A 15,115-nucleotide genomic window follows, 5' to 3' on the forward strand; every position below is an offset into this window, starting at 1 on the left:
AATGACAGACTTAACAAAAACATGCAGCGAATAGAAAATAATATTTGTTACATTTTTGTATGCAGCTCTAAATATCACTTACCTACTAATTTGCTATTTGACCATCATATAATCATATAATATATAATTGTCATTAAAAGACATTTTTTTATGCCTGAAAAATAAGTCATCAATAAGATAAAAGTGTAGGAGAAACAGGAATGCTGTCAATGAAAGACTTAACAAAAACATGTAGCGAATAGAAAATAATATTTGTTACATTTTTTTTTATGCAGCTTTAAATATCACTCACGTACTTATTTGCTATTTGACCATCATATAATATATAATTGTCATTAAAAGACAATTTTCTTATGCCTGAAAAATAAGTCATCAATAAGATAAAAGTGTAGGAGAAACAGGAATGCTGTCAATGAAAGACTTAACAAAAACATGAAGTAATATTTGTTACATTTTTGTATGCAGCTTTAAATATTACAAGTAATAATTTGCTATTTGACCTTCATATAATATATAATTGTCATTAAAAGACAATTTTTTTATGCCTGAAAAATAAGTCATCAATAAGATAAAAGTGTAGGAGAAATAGGAATGCTGTCAATGAAAGACTTAACAAAAACATGAAGTAATATTTGTTACATTTTTGTATGCAGCTTTAAATATTACAAGTAATAATTTGCTATTTGACCTTCATATAATATATAATTGTCATTAAAAGACAATTTTCTTATGCCTGAAAAATAAGTCATCAATAAGATAAAAGTGTAGGAGAAACAGGAATGCTGTCAATGAAAGACTTAACAAAAACATGAAGTAATATTTGTTACATTTTTTTGTATGCATAATTTTCTATTTGACCATTATATAATAAATAAATGTCATTAAACGACAATTTTTCTATGCCTGACAAATAATTCATCAATAAGATAAAAGTGTAGGAGAAAGAGAAATGCTGGCGATGAAAGACAAAAACAAACAAGATTTATCGATAATGAAATGGTATGACGTTGCATTGATTGCGCATTGATTTCAATTACTTAAGAAATAAAGTTCGCTTTGCAAGCATTTGAATCATTTATCGAAAGATTTTCAGTATGTTCAACATAAAGATATAACGCAAATGTTTTATAATGGCATTTTTCCAAGACGCTGAAAGTTTTAAAACATTTGTTCAATTAAATAACATTACTACATCAGAGATAAGAGTTATACAGCAATATTATAAACAAAATCAACATTATGAATGTCCAGTTATAGTTATTGCTTTATTTGCCGTTGCATATGGACTTGTTTCAATCATCGCCGTCGTTGGCAATTCATTGGTTTTGTTTGTGGTTAAATCGAGGAAACGAATGCAATCTGTCACAAACATATTTATTGCAAATCTTGCTTTTTCCGATGTACTTCTTGGAATGTTTTCGACGCCATTTCATTTTCAGTCAGCTTTGTTGCAGCGTTGGTTTGTTGCCGATTTTATGTGTAAAGTCGCGCCATTTGTAAAAAGTGTGTCTGTAAATGTAAGTGTATGTTCATTAACACTGATTGCTATTGACAGGTGCGTGGCAGTTTTGTTGCCATTAAAGGCTAGGTTTGCAAAAAAGGTTGCTATTTTGATTTTAATTAGCGTGTGGCTAATTTCCATCGGATCTGCGTTGCCAGAGGCAATTTATTATGAGATCGAAAACCGGTTTATGCTTGAAGATTTAACAGACGGCAAGGTTTGCTTGCCATTTTGGCCTACACATAACTTCAATATATCCTACTCAATTGTACAGCTTTTGATGCAGTATGTTATCCCTTTATCCGTCATTTCATTTTCGTACATTCGTATAACACAGCGCTTATGGCAAAGCACATTTCCTGGAATTAAATCCGGACTTCATAGGGATAACAGAAGGCGCAAAAATATGAAGAAGGTAAGCTAACTTTCACACCTTGTTTTTTATTGAAAAGATAACACTCTGATTATATACTTTTTATCAGAAAATAAATTTCAGGTGTGTTTATAGTAGGAGTTTAAAGATAAGAATCTACTACAATAGTGTTAAAAGGTACCAGGATTATAACAAACAACAGTATATAGATACAACTAAGAAATGCACCATGCATAAAAAATATCTTATGTAAAATCATAATCTAGAAAAGGAATAATTAACAATGAGAAAGGAAACAATGGTTTCATTTTTGCATAAGTAGGTTTGAAGAATATCTTCCATTTTTACTACAAACGCATCTCCCATATGTCTTTTACTCCAATATATAATAACATAAAATTTTAACAGCAGTTGTAGATATATGTTAATGTCCCCAAATATACATGTCCGTTGGTGAATTATGATTCCTCCTGCAGGTATATACGCGTCTGGCGTAATAAATTATAATCCTGGTACTTTTAATAACTATTTACACCACTGGGTCGATGCCACTGCTGGTGGACGTTTCGTCCCCGAGGGTATCACCAGCCCAGTAGTCAACATTTCTGTGTTGACATTAATATCAATAATGTGGCCATTTTTATAAATTTCCTGTTTACTAAACGTAGAATTTTCAAAAAAACTAAGGATTTTCCTATCCCAGGTATAGATTACCGTAGCCGTATAAATATTTTGATTTGAACGTCACTGATGAGTCTTATGAAGACGAAACGCGCGTCTGCCGTACTAAATTATAATTCTGGTACCTATGATAACTATATAAAATAGTGGCAGCACTCCCTTTTACGATTATATTGAAATGATGTTAACAGTTAAGGTGTTGTCCTACCTTGATTCTTATTTCTTATAGTTATTGATAAAGGTTGAACCTGCAGTTGTTTAGTTGCATTAGTTATGTTTGGGACGAATGTGATTTTTTTCATAAATAATTAAAGTTAACAAGCAGTATCTGCGACACAAAATAACATTCAGTAAATTGTAAAACAAATCTCTAGCGCAATTGGGCTAAGGAAAGTCTTGATATCCATTCGTTTGATGTGTTTGAACTTTTTATTTTGTCATTTGATTATAGACTTTTTGTTGTAAATGTTCATCGAAGTACTTTACTTTTTTCATAAGCGGAATTGACACAATCAACACCTGATATGTGCTTATTATAACGATTATTATTGTCGATTGTAAGCCAAATATTCGCTCTCTTCATCCCTCATTCTCTTACTTAACATTTATGAAATGCAAATCTTAAGCAAAATTCTTACCGTCTTATAAATCACACGCATGATTCACGTCTACATAGAATAGCGAAACATTTTGGTTAATACATGGGCGTTAATGAAATAAGAACGCAATTCTTCATGATATAAACGAAACAAGTGAAATAGATAAGTTATCAACTAAATAATTAATTCAGGGTCATTATATATATCAAGTAATTAATATTGATTAGTTAACTAAAGTGATATTTTGTATTCTATTTTTGTTCTGCGTAAACAATCGTGTAATTATCGATAATTTCTGTATCGTTTAAGGCTGTACTTAGGTCAAGTATTAGCATTTGTGTCAAATGTTCGGACTCCTTGGTGTTTTCCATACAATATTTTGCCCAATCACATCCATTTTTCATTAGATTGGGAGGTCATACCTTCACGTTAATGACTCTGAGTTTGTTCCATTAACTTAAAGCATTCATGTAAACAATATGATGTTTTCTTCTTTTGTTTAACAATGGACTATTTATAAGACTAATTGTATGTATCAGCTGTATCGGATGTACAGTAGATGTAGGCTGTTTATATAGTTTATACGTGTTTCTCATTTCTCGTTTTTATGTAGATTTGACCGTTGGTTTTACCGTTTGAATGGTTTTACACTTGTTATCTTTGGTGACTTTTATAGCTTGCTGTTTGGTGTGAGCCAATGCTCCGTCTTGAAGGCCGTATCTTGACCTATAATGGTTTACTTTTATAAATTGTTACTTGGATGGAAAGTATTGGCACTCGTAACACATCTGTTTATGAGTTATGTGCATGGAATGCATTGGCTAAACAGTTCCAAAATGTTGCAGCTCGCATCCTTCCAATGTAAGGGTCCTCTTTTGTGATAGTTTATTGTCAAAACTGAATGTGCTTTGTTTTCAATTTTCATGATGTAAGAGAGTCTCGAAGTTTAAGCACTGTTTTTACAATTTTACATTTTTTTACATTTGTTGCGATTTTAAGCACCTTTTTCCGACTTGTTGCGATTGTGTTTATATTATCGAAACCATTTGCATACCTTTTAATGTCTTTTGTATAAAAAAAACAACCAAAAATTATATGTTTCTGAAGCACTTTTGTAAATTTATAATCATAGATTACGCTCCAGAAACAAACTTTTAAAGTTGAACATGATTGAGACAAGACTAACGAGAATAGCTTTAGAACCCCATTGAAGCTTATACTTTGAAACACTGACTAAGAATTCCTAAATACTAATATTGATTCCCTCGTTGATTAAGAATCTACATTTAACGAAATAAACCTTAATAATGTTTATTTCGTTTAATGTAGATTCTTAATCCACGAGGGAATCAATATTAGTATTTAGGAATTTTTAATCAGTGTTTCATTTCTTTTAGTTAGTGTTTCAGTACAGTACTTGCATTATAATTTATCCACTCAGAAATTAGGGTTCTAACTCACACAAGCTGAGTTGACTTTAAATAAATTGTGTAATACTTTATGGGCCACTATTGGTAATATTGCTCATCCTGTATTTAGATAATTATTATAAATGAGAAGATGAGGTATGATTACCAATGAGACAACTATCCACATAGACCAAATTACATAGAATTTAACAAATATAAGTCACTATACGGCCTTCAAAAATCGACAAAGCCATTCCCGCATAGTCAGCTATAAATGCCAAATGTGAAATACTTCAAACTGGAAAACTAACGGCCTGATTTATGTACAAATAATGAACAAAAACAAAAACGTAACAAAGCAAATATGTAACATAGTATTATTTGCCTACACAGGGTTTTGTTTGAAGGTTACTTCATGATGATATATCCAGTGTGATTATAAAAGCACGATTTTTTGCATAGGATAAGACTTCCCAGTGATGAAGTTGTACATTCCCTTCGTAAATTTTACAAACTCCATCACGAGGTTTTTGTTTTTTATTTAAAAATATTTTTCTTCTTAAATCTTCTAAATTCAAAAATGAAAGTTAAATTGCTTTTCTGTTTTAGGTTGTGAAGATGTTAATTATCGTTGTTTGTCTGTTTGCCTTTTGTTGGTTGCCTTTACAGACCTACAACATTTTGTACGTGTTCTGGGCTGACACGATGAATCGGTACGTATGGCATCAATATCTGTTCATTGATATAGATACAATACACAAGTGTATGTATAGTTTGTATAACTGTCTCGTATACCGGATAACTTGACTAAAATAATTTGGCTCTTTTAATTTTCATAAAATTTTGACAAAATTATCACTTTGATTATTTGAAAAAATTAAAAAAAACTTGAACCAAACACTTTCTATGAACAAATTGGTTGGATATATAGATTAAGAGAGGCAACAGTAGTATACCGCTGTTCAAAACTCATAAATCCATGGACAAAAAACAAAATCGGGGGAACTAACTAAAATCGAGGGAAACGCATTAAATATAAATATAGCAGTTTGACAACACTAATTAGGATCATTGAGAAGCTTTATTTTTCCTTAACAATACAATGTGACTAAAACGTCTAGCTGATTATACAGAGTTATCTCCCTGTTTTGTAATGTACCCTCTTAAATAAACCAACTATGCATGTAATAAATAAACTATCGAGACGGACGTACATGTAATCAAATGAAATAAACAACAATTAAGAAGACAGGTTTACTTATAGAGTCTAACAAGTTGTTTGAGGAAGACGAAACCGATCTAAAACGATGGTCTTGATGTATAGATTCTGCGTACTGATGTTGTGTATCATCTTAACAACATGTTTTATTGTTCTTTTATTTGTTTTTGTTCTATTATTAAGATTACTTTTACTGTTGAATGGTTTTATGTGATATCCGTTTGACGTGGCTCGGTACTTATACATCTCGTCAATGTGTTTGTATTGGCTTTCATTTTTTGGTGATTTGTTTTGTATATGTGACTCAATGTATTTCTTTTGTGCTTATAACGTGACTCTGTACTTTAAAAGATCCCGTCAGTATGATATTTGTCTATAATATGTCATTATGATATATTTCTATTATGAATTACTTGTATACGTTGAACCACAAACGTCAAAATCAATCAATGGCGTAGTGGAATTGACAATTTTGGATTCTCATAAATTCTATGTATAACTTTTGAACTAGTTTGAATCTCGGTCTATTTCTGTAATTTATTCTTACATACTTTTGATTTTTTAACTCTATATACGTACATTGCCTATGAATTTTTTTTTAAATTGTTTGTATGCACATTGAACAACAAATTTATGTGACGTATATAATTTTGCTAACGTCAGACACTCAAATCAATCCATGTGTTCTTAGACAGTAGATGTTATTGTGTCCTGTTAAATTGTTCCCTTTAAAAAGTTTTGGATTCTCATATATTCTATGTATAATTTTTGGACTAGTTTGAATCTCGGTCTATTTCTGTAATTTATTCTTACATACTTTTGATTTTTTAACCCTGTATGCGTACATTGCCTATGTAAATTTTAAAATTGTTTGTATGCACATTGAACGACAAATTTATGTGACGTATATAATTTTTCTGACGTCGGACACTCAAGTAGATCCATGTGTTCGTGGATAGGTTTTTGTGTCCTGTTAAATTGTTCCTTTTAAAAGTTTTGGATTCTCATAAATTCTATGTATAACTTTTGGACTAGTTCGATTTCTGTAATTTATTCTTACATACTTTTGATTTTTTAACCCTGTCTGCGCTCATTGCCTATGTAAAATTTAAAATTGTTTATAATCCAGGTACTTTTGATAACTATTGTATGCACATTGAACGACAAATTTATGTGACGTATATAATTTTTCTGACGTCAGACACTCAAATCAATCCATGTGTTCGTAGATAGTAGATGTTGTTGTGTCCTGTTAAATTGTTATACGATGATGACTGATGTTCCCATATTTTGACTATTTTATTGATTGTGACTGTTTATTTAAGGCATCATGTAAATGTAACGGAATTTGATGAGACTGTTATTAAAGTGAGAGGGTTAGCGCTATAGAACCAGGTTTAATCCACCATTTTCTACATTTGAAAATGCCTGTACCAAGTCAGGAATATGACAGTTCTTGTCCATTCGTTTTTGATGCGTTTTGTTTTTTGATTTTGCCATGTGATTATGGACTTTCCAAATTGTTTTCCTCTTAGTTCAGTATTTTTGTGATTTTACTTTTTAAATATTTGTTGAAAAATAAAAGGCAGATCCTACATATTTTGACATTACTTTATGACTACATAAGTTTGGGATTACTTATAATTTTAATATTCCAATTAGGTTGACATTTTCATTTTTTTGTAAAGATAAACAATAATTTTAAATTGTGTAGCCCGGCGTTAAATGAAAGTCGTATTTTTTCTTTTAAATGGAAAAAAACGTCTTATTAGTGAACTTTCTTTTTTTTTCGCAATAAAATTGAGAATGGAAATGGGTAATGGGCTATTATGAAATAATTTATCTAATGTGTATGTTGAAATTTTTGTGAAAATATAAGATGTGGAAATTATTACCTTTCATACTAGTTTCATTGTTAAAACGTAATATGGACTCGCCCAGTGGCCAGTTCGAAGGTCATTTAAGTTACTGTTGACATTCATGCACGGTCTGATTTGAAAAATATACTTGTTTGAAAAGCCTAAACAGTTTGAAAGTAAACTTATAAAATATTAAACCAATCAAATTGCGTAAGATTCAATAAAAATGCGCAGTCCACATCATAATAATAAGTAATAGGGGTAAACTGGATAGGAATAAAGTGGAAGATATTTGAACTAATATTTATGCAATAACGAATAAAAATTGGTCAACCGAAAGTTTTGCTCAAATTTTATAAAAATGTCGTTCTGTATTGGAATAGTTTTCGGATCTTTAATTTGCGTATTTAAAGCGATAAAAAAGTGTGGGCTTCAAAAGTGTACACAATTATTGACTTTATACAGAAAATTCAATATTTTACAAATAATACGTGATTTCCAAGTAAATTCATTTTTGAAAACACTGCCAAAAATTCATTCTGATTGATACAGTGGACGTGTCATAAATTGCGTTGAAATGAGCAGTGGTATAGCAAACATCAAATTACCTCACAAAATGTTGTCACACACTTTAATGTATAATATCACTGTTATAAACAAACTACGGTATTTATTTCGTAATCACAATTCAAATTAATTTTTATATTCGGTTATTATTTCCTTTTAAGTCGAAGATTTTGCTTTTATATTGTTTCGGATTCCTAAATATACATACGTCTTTATTTTATTAAGCCTTTTAAAAATCATCATTTGTTTCGTATTACTGATGTAATTCGATTGCTTAAAATTAAACTATTCGTTTCCTTTTCTAGATTCAAGTATATTAACATCGTTTGGTTATGTTCCTACTGGTTGGCTATGAGCAGTGCATGCTATAATCCGTTTATATATGGACTTTTGAATGTAAGTACATGTTATTCAAGAATCACTTATGAATACAATAGTAGACATAACGTGCGTCTGGCATACAAAAGTATAAGCCTTTTATCTTTGAATTATTTAGACTTGATAAATTCCTCCTCACTAGCTTTCATTCCGTTAGTTTGTGATATTAGCAGTTATTTATTGTTTTTTTTAATTAATTGGGCTGTTAGATTTACTGTTTTGATTTTTGTTTTTAGCATTTGGTATTTTAGACATTTATTGTAATATGTTGTTGTTTTTGAAATGTTTTAACATTGTTAAAGCTGATGATAACATGACAGGATTATACAATTAATGATTGTTTGTTAAGAGTACCATAGCATATGTTCAATTAAATATGTTTAAAGAAGACCGGTAGATATTTCCTTTGAATATTTATCAAAGGTACCAGGATTATAATTTAGTACGTCATACGCGCGTTTTCGTCTACATAAGACTCATCAGTGACGCTCATATCAAAATATTTATAAAGTTGAAGATCATTGAGGATCCTAAATTCCAAAAAGTTGTGCCAAATACGGCTGAGGTAATCTATGCCTGGTATAAAAAAATCATTGAAGCGTCAGGAAATATGCATAATACTATACACAGTGGATACATTTATTTTCATAGGTAACACTTTTGGTAGATTGAATAACATTTTCAATTACGTCGGTATTTGATTTCGTGGTTTTGCCACAGTGTGCGTACATTTCTATATAACATTAATAATTCATTAGACGTTGAAATTCGTGGTTCCAAGGTAACCATAACATCCACGAAAATTGGCTTCCGATCAATAATAACGAATCCAGTATATTGATTGCAAAACATGTTTATACAATTTGGAAATTAGTATGGGCGTTCATTATCACTGAACTAGTATATATTTGTTTAGGGGCAAGCTGAAGGACGCCTCCGGGTGCGGGAATTTCCCGCTACATTGAAGACCTGTTGGTGACCTTCTGCTGTTGTTTTTTTCTATGGTCAAGTTGTTTTCTCTTTGACACATTCCCCATTTCCATTCTCAATTTTATTTTATTGACATAGCCGTGCATCTATTAGTCAATTCCAACATAACGATTTTTTTGGTTTTGGTCACCGATTGTTAAAGTATATAGTTGGTCTGAGACCACAAAACTTTCGTAGTGCATTTCTTTTAGACAGTAAAAAAATTAAAAATCCCACCTGCGATATCTAAATATTTTTTTTTATCAGTTCTACTTTCGGGACAAATTATATCAAAATTAAGGAAAGCTTTGTTGGCTCTAACTAAAAAAATGGACAATTTTATGTTAAGGGGTCTTGAAATCTTTTGGAAGCTTCCGAAGTGCTAGTTTTTAACCTTTTTCAACTTGACCAAATCACTACTTTATTTAAAATTTATAACCCAAATTTGTCATTTCATCCTCCGACTTGCTATTTGAGACATAAAACATGGAGAAATACATTTGACAGGGGTATAAAAAAAATTGACTAGTAACACACTCTAAACAGTAGGGACTATATAGTCATTACACTAATAATAGGGTTAATGTCAATGAGATATCTACCATCCTGAACTCTTAAACAGCATACATCTTAGAGGCATTGTCTACAAAAATTAAAGTATCTTAACAAAATGCACAGCTCTTGTTAGCTCCAGTACATATATTTATTTAACTAAAAAAAAAATTAGAAAATCTTTTAAAAAATCTATAATCCAAGAAGACAACAACACGTTAACAAACGATTTGGATTTACTAATGAGTTTGCGTATGTGGGTCAATCAGCACAAACCTCACAGAATGAAACTTACTTTCCATCGCTTTATTTAAGGAAGTTCGCGTGTCATGTCAGTGGCGTAGCTAGACTATTTTAAAGTGTACGCCCTAACCTCGGACAGTTGGTTGAAGGCCTCAATCGGATCCAGATTATAAAACCTACCAGTAATGGGTTCGAGATGGGGGGAGGGGGGGGGGGCTCATTTCAGTCATTACAAATTAGTCAATAGCAAATTGAACATAGACTATTGGTCTGGGAACACAGTTATCGTCCTTTGAAAATAGACCATAGTGTGAACAATGTGTTACCTGGTTACTTGACAATCTTTTTATACTACTTTCAAATTTATTTCTTCATCTTAAATGTCTATGAAGTGATTTGGTCCAGCTAAGAATGGTTAAAAATTAACATATCGGAAGCTGTCAAAAGATTTCAACCATATTTGTAGTTAGAGCCGACGAAGGTTATTATGATTTTGGATATAATTTGTCCAAAAATAGTACTACACACTGTAAAAAAATATATTGAGAAAGCGCATAAGGGCAGGTTGGATTTTTTTATATTCGTTTATTATCTAAAAGAAATACACTACGACATACATGTAACTGTGTTCTCGAACAGATAATAAGGTGCATTATGTAAATTCATAAAGAGTTCCGATTAACCGTGGTTCTCGAGGCTGGGATTGATGTGTTGGAATTTTTTGTCAGATTTTCGGATTCTTTGAGTTTTATTAATTTGAATGCCTCAAACAATATTTGTCCATTGACCCCCATTTTTCTTGTTAAAAAATCTTTTACGTGTATCATTATAAACTATCTGTAAAAGTCTTGTAAATTCGTTATTATTTTTCAATAATTTTTGAGAACCTGTCAATAATGAAGCTATGAAACTTTTTCTAGCAGAGGTAAGAGTGTTTCGATTGATTGCGTCAGTATAACCAAGGCCAAATATTAAAAAAAGTTTGTCAATTATATCAAAATGTCTTAAAGTAAGAACAAATTCAAATCATTATGACACATTTGGTTTCGTAGACTGTTATATTGATTTCTTAATGAAACAAAATTTGTCCAAGGGATTCAAGTTATTCTTAACTTATATTATAATGACGAAAACCGGTAAAATATGCCGACAGGTACGTAGGCTGTAAAAGATTGTTTGAAAGTTAATACGAGTTCGTCTACAACATTAATTGTATGTCTTGGAGGTATCTTATTTATCATTAAAAAATATGTAGCTTTTATTTAGTTATATCATCGGTTTTATTTACAAAAAGAAGTTTTTCTTATATCTTTTTAAGGATAATTTCAAGAATGAATACAAAGTTATCATGACATACTGAAATATCATAGGTTTTATTTCTTAATAAGAAGTTTTTCTTATATTTTTTAGTAAAATTTCAAGAATGAATACAAGGTTATCATGAAATCCTGAAATATCATCGGTTTTATTTATAAATAAGAAGTTTTTCTTATATCTTTTTAAAGAAAATTTCAAGAATGAATATAAAGTTATCATGAAATCCTGAAATATCATCGGTTTTGTATCTTAATAAGAAGTTTTTCTTATACTGTTTTAGGAAAATTTAAGAATGAATACAAGGTTATCATGAAATCCTGAAATATCATCGGTTTCATTTCTAAATAAGAAGTTTTTCTTATATCTTTTTAAGGAAAATTTCAAGAATGAATACAAGGTTATCATGATATCCTGAAATATCACCGGTTTAAATTCTTAATAAGAAGTTTTCTCATATTGTTTTAGGAAAATTTCAAGAATAAATACAAGGTTGTCATGAAATCCTGAAATGTCATCGGTTTCATTTCTAAATAAGAAGTTTTTCTTATATTTTTTAGGAAAATTTCAAGAATGAATACAAGGTTATCATGAAATCCTGAAATATCATCGGTTTAAATTCTTAATAAGAAGTTTTCTCATATTGTTTTAGGAAAATTACAAGAATGAATACAAGGTTATCATGAAATCCTGAAACATCATCGGGTTAAATTCTTAATAAAAAGTTTTTCTTATATTGTTTTAGGAAATTTTCAAGAATGAATACAAGGTTATCATAAAATACTGAAATGTCATCGGTTTCATTTCTTAATAAGAAGTTTTTCTTATATTTTTTAGGAAAATTTCAAGAATGAATATAAGGTTATCATGAAATCATGCTGCAGATGGACAACGAATTCCGACATGTTAGACATGAGAACACAAACACGATTTACTCGAAGTACCACTGCGGTCAAGCAGACAAGCTTACAATGATTAAATTACTATAGATACAGAATTCAAATAGCAGGGGACACACATAATAGTTTGGGAAGTCACCAATTTTGTTGTTTTGCTGCAACGTAGATACAAATCAAATACGATGAAAGAGATATAGGACGTAAAGTTCAATTGGCCCTTACAACAAATATATATTTTTTTAACTTTTAATTTTAAAATGATTATCTGCATTTTTCATTCGAATATGTCTTGTTCTTGAAATAAGAAGTATTGAAACAAGAGAACGTTTCTACATCTTCGTTATGAAGTCGAAGCGATACAATTATATAAAGCCATACATGCAGGAATTGTGTTCATCTATTCGTAGACACAAATGTATCTATGTTTGCTACACAAGGATCACTTTCAGTACAGCAATGTAACACTTTTTTTACCAGGTCTCCGCTGACATTGACTGAATATTTCTTTCATGTCATGCTCTTTACTCATATCACAACAAGAAATCACCCCTGGTTTTGTAGAGTTAGTGTTTGTTTGGTCTTTAGTTTCCTATGCTGTGTTTTTTATACTGTTTTTTTTTATCGATATTGATTTGTTTTGCCTGATATTTCAATTTGTTTTTGACTTTTGAGATTATCCCTTTGATAACTTTCGGTGCTCTTCTTTAACTTTTATAGGCATTACATTTGTGTATATGTCAATCATGAGCAAAACCTGTTTTACCCCGCCACATTCTGTATGTATGTGATTGTCCCAAGTAAAATGCATGTAATGCAGTGGTTGTCGTTTGTTGATGTGTTATATTTTTTGTTTTCGTTATTTTTTATTTGTACATAAATAAAGCCGTAAGTTTTCTCGTTTGAAATGTTTTATAAATTTGTCATTTCAGGGCCTTTTAAAGCTGACTATGACGTTGTTGAAGGTCGTGCGGTGACCTATAGTGGTTAATTTTTGTGTCATTTAGTCTCTTGTGGAGAGTTGCCTCATTGACAATCAATCATCATCTTCTTTTTTAAATATAAAGTAAAAAATTTGGAAAATAAAAAGCGTACCAGTTTCGACATGATGTTCTAAACTGTTATTAAATCATTTTTTTTTATTAAAAAAAGACAGTGTAGAGTTTTTGAATTTTGTAGATAGACATACATAACTTATAGAAATGCACCATTTTTAATCAAAACGATGTCTTTTTTTATTAAAACAATATACTGATCATCAAGGTTAATTCAAAAAGGAAAATTTCATAAATGTCGGACTTTCCCGCGCTAATGAACGAATGGAAAACCAGTGTCATATTCCTGTCTCAAACGCTAGGAAAACAGAATTCAATATATGTTCCCAATTGGACGATGAATTCGCGTTCGTGATCCAATGTTTCACTAAAAATAGCTTTCAAGAGATGAATAAAATTGAGAATAGAAATGGTGAATGCGTCAGAAGACAACAATTCGACCAAAGAGCAGATGAAAGCCGAAGGACACTAATGGGTCTTCAATGCAGCGAGAATCTCGTGCATTCTTTGCATTCTATGAAGTTTAATCTTATGTTCCTAAGATATAATCCCGCGCCAGGAGGCGTTCTTCAACTTTTAGGAGCTTTTTAAAGAACTTCATTGAAACACTACATTTGTAAACAGCTTCCTTTCTTGATTTTAACATCACTGATTCGTTCATTAACATGTATTTGTAAGATGAAGTTGTGGTACAAAATCAATCACGGCATGCGTTTATCATTTCCCGTCAGGTACAACATTTTAGCAATCAAACTTTTATTTAAAAAAAAGGAAATACTTTGAGGGAGAAATGTCGCTTAAAGTGGTCGGTCTATGTGAACTTAATTTGTCAAATATTAAAACAAATGGTAATGATTAGGATTTTAAGAGTTGGTTCTTAACATAGAAATATTTTGAGGGAGGGATGTTGATTAAAGTGGTGTGTCTATTTGAAATTAATTTGTCGAAATTTAAAAAAATCAAATGTTAATGATGCGGAATTTTAAAGTAGGATTTTCATCAATATAAGGATGTGGACGTTTCGTCCCCGATGGTATCACCAGCCCAGTAGTCAGCACTCCGGTGTTGACATAAATATCAATAATGTGGTCATTTTCATACATTTCCTGTTTACCAAATTTTGAATTTTTCGAAAAACTAATGAGTTTTTTTTTTATCCCAGGCATAGATAACCTTAGCCATATTTGGCACAACTTTTTGGAATTTTGGATCCTCAATGCTCTTCAACTTTGTACTTGTTTGGTTTTATAAATATTTTGATATGAGCGTCACTAATGAGTCTTATGAAGACGAAACGCGAGTCTGGCGTACTAAATTATAATCCTGATACCTATATAGACCTGAATAGTATACATATATAGGTGGTTAGATTATTTTCATTTAATTTGAGACCTTTTCAAGTTGAAATTAAATTATCTATCATTTCATGATCTGTTAATTGAATTCAAATGTAAATGTAAATGTTCAATTTGTAAGCGTAGGGTTAATTTCCATGTAAAT

This window comes from Mytilus trossulus, chromosome 8, assembly GCF_036588685.1.
Source record: "Mytilus trossulus isolate FHL-02 chromosome 8, PNRI_Mtr1.1.1.hap1, whole genome shotgun sequence".
NCBI lineage: Eukaryota > Metazoa > Mollusca > Bivalvia > Mytilida > Mytilidae > Mytilus > Mytilus trossulus.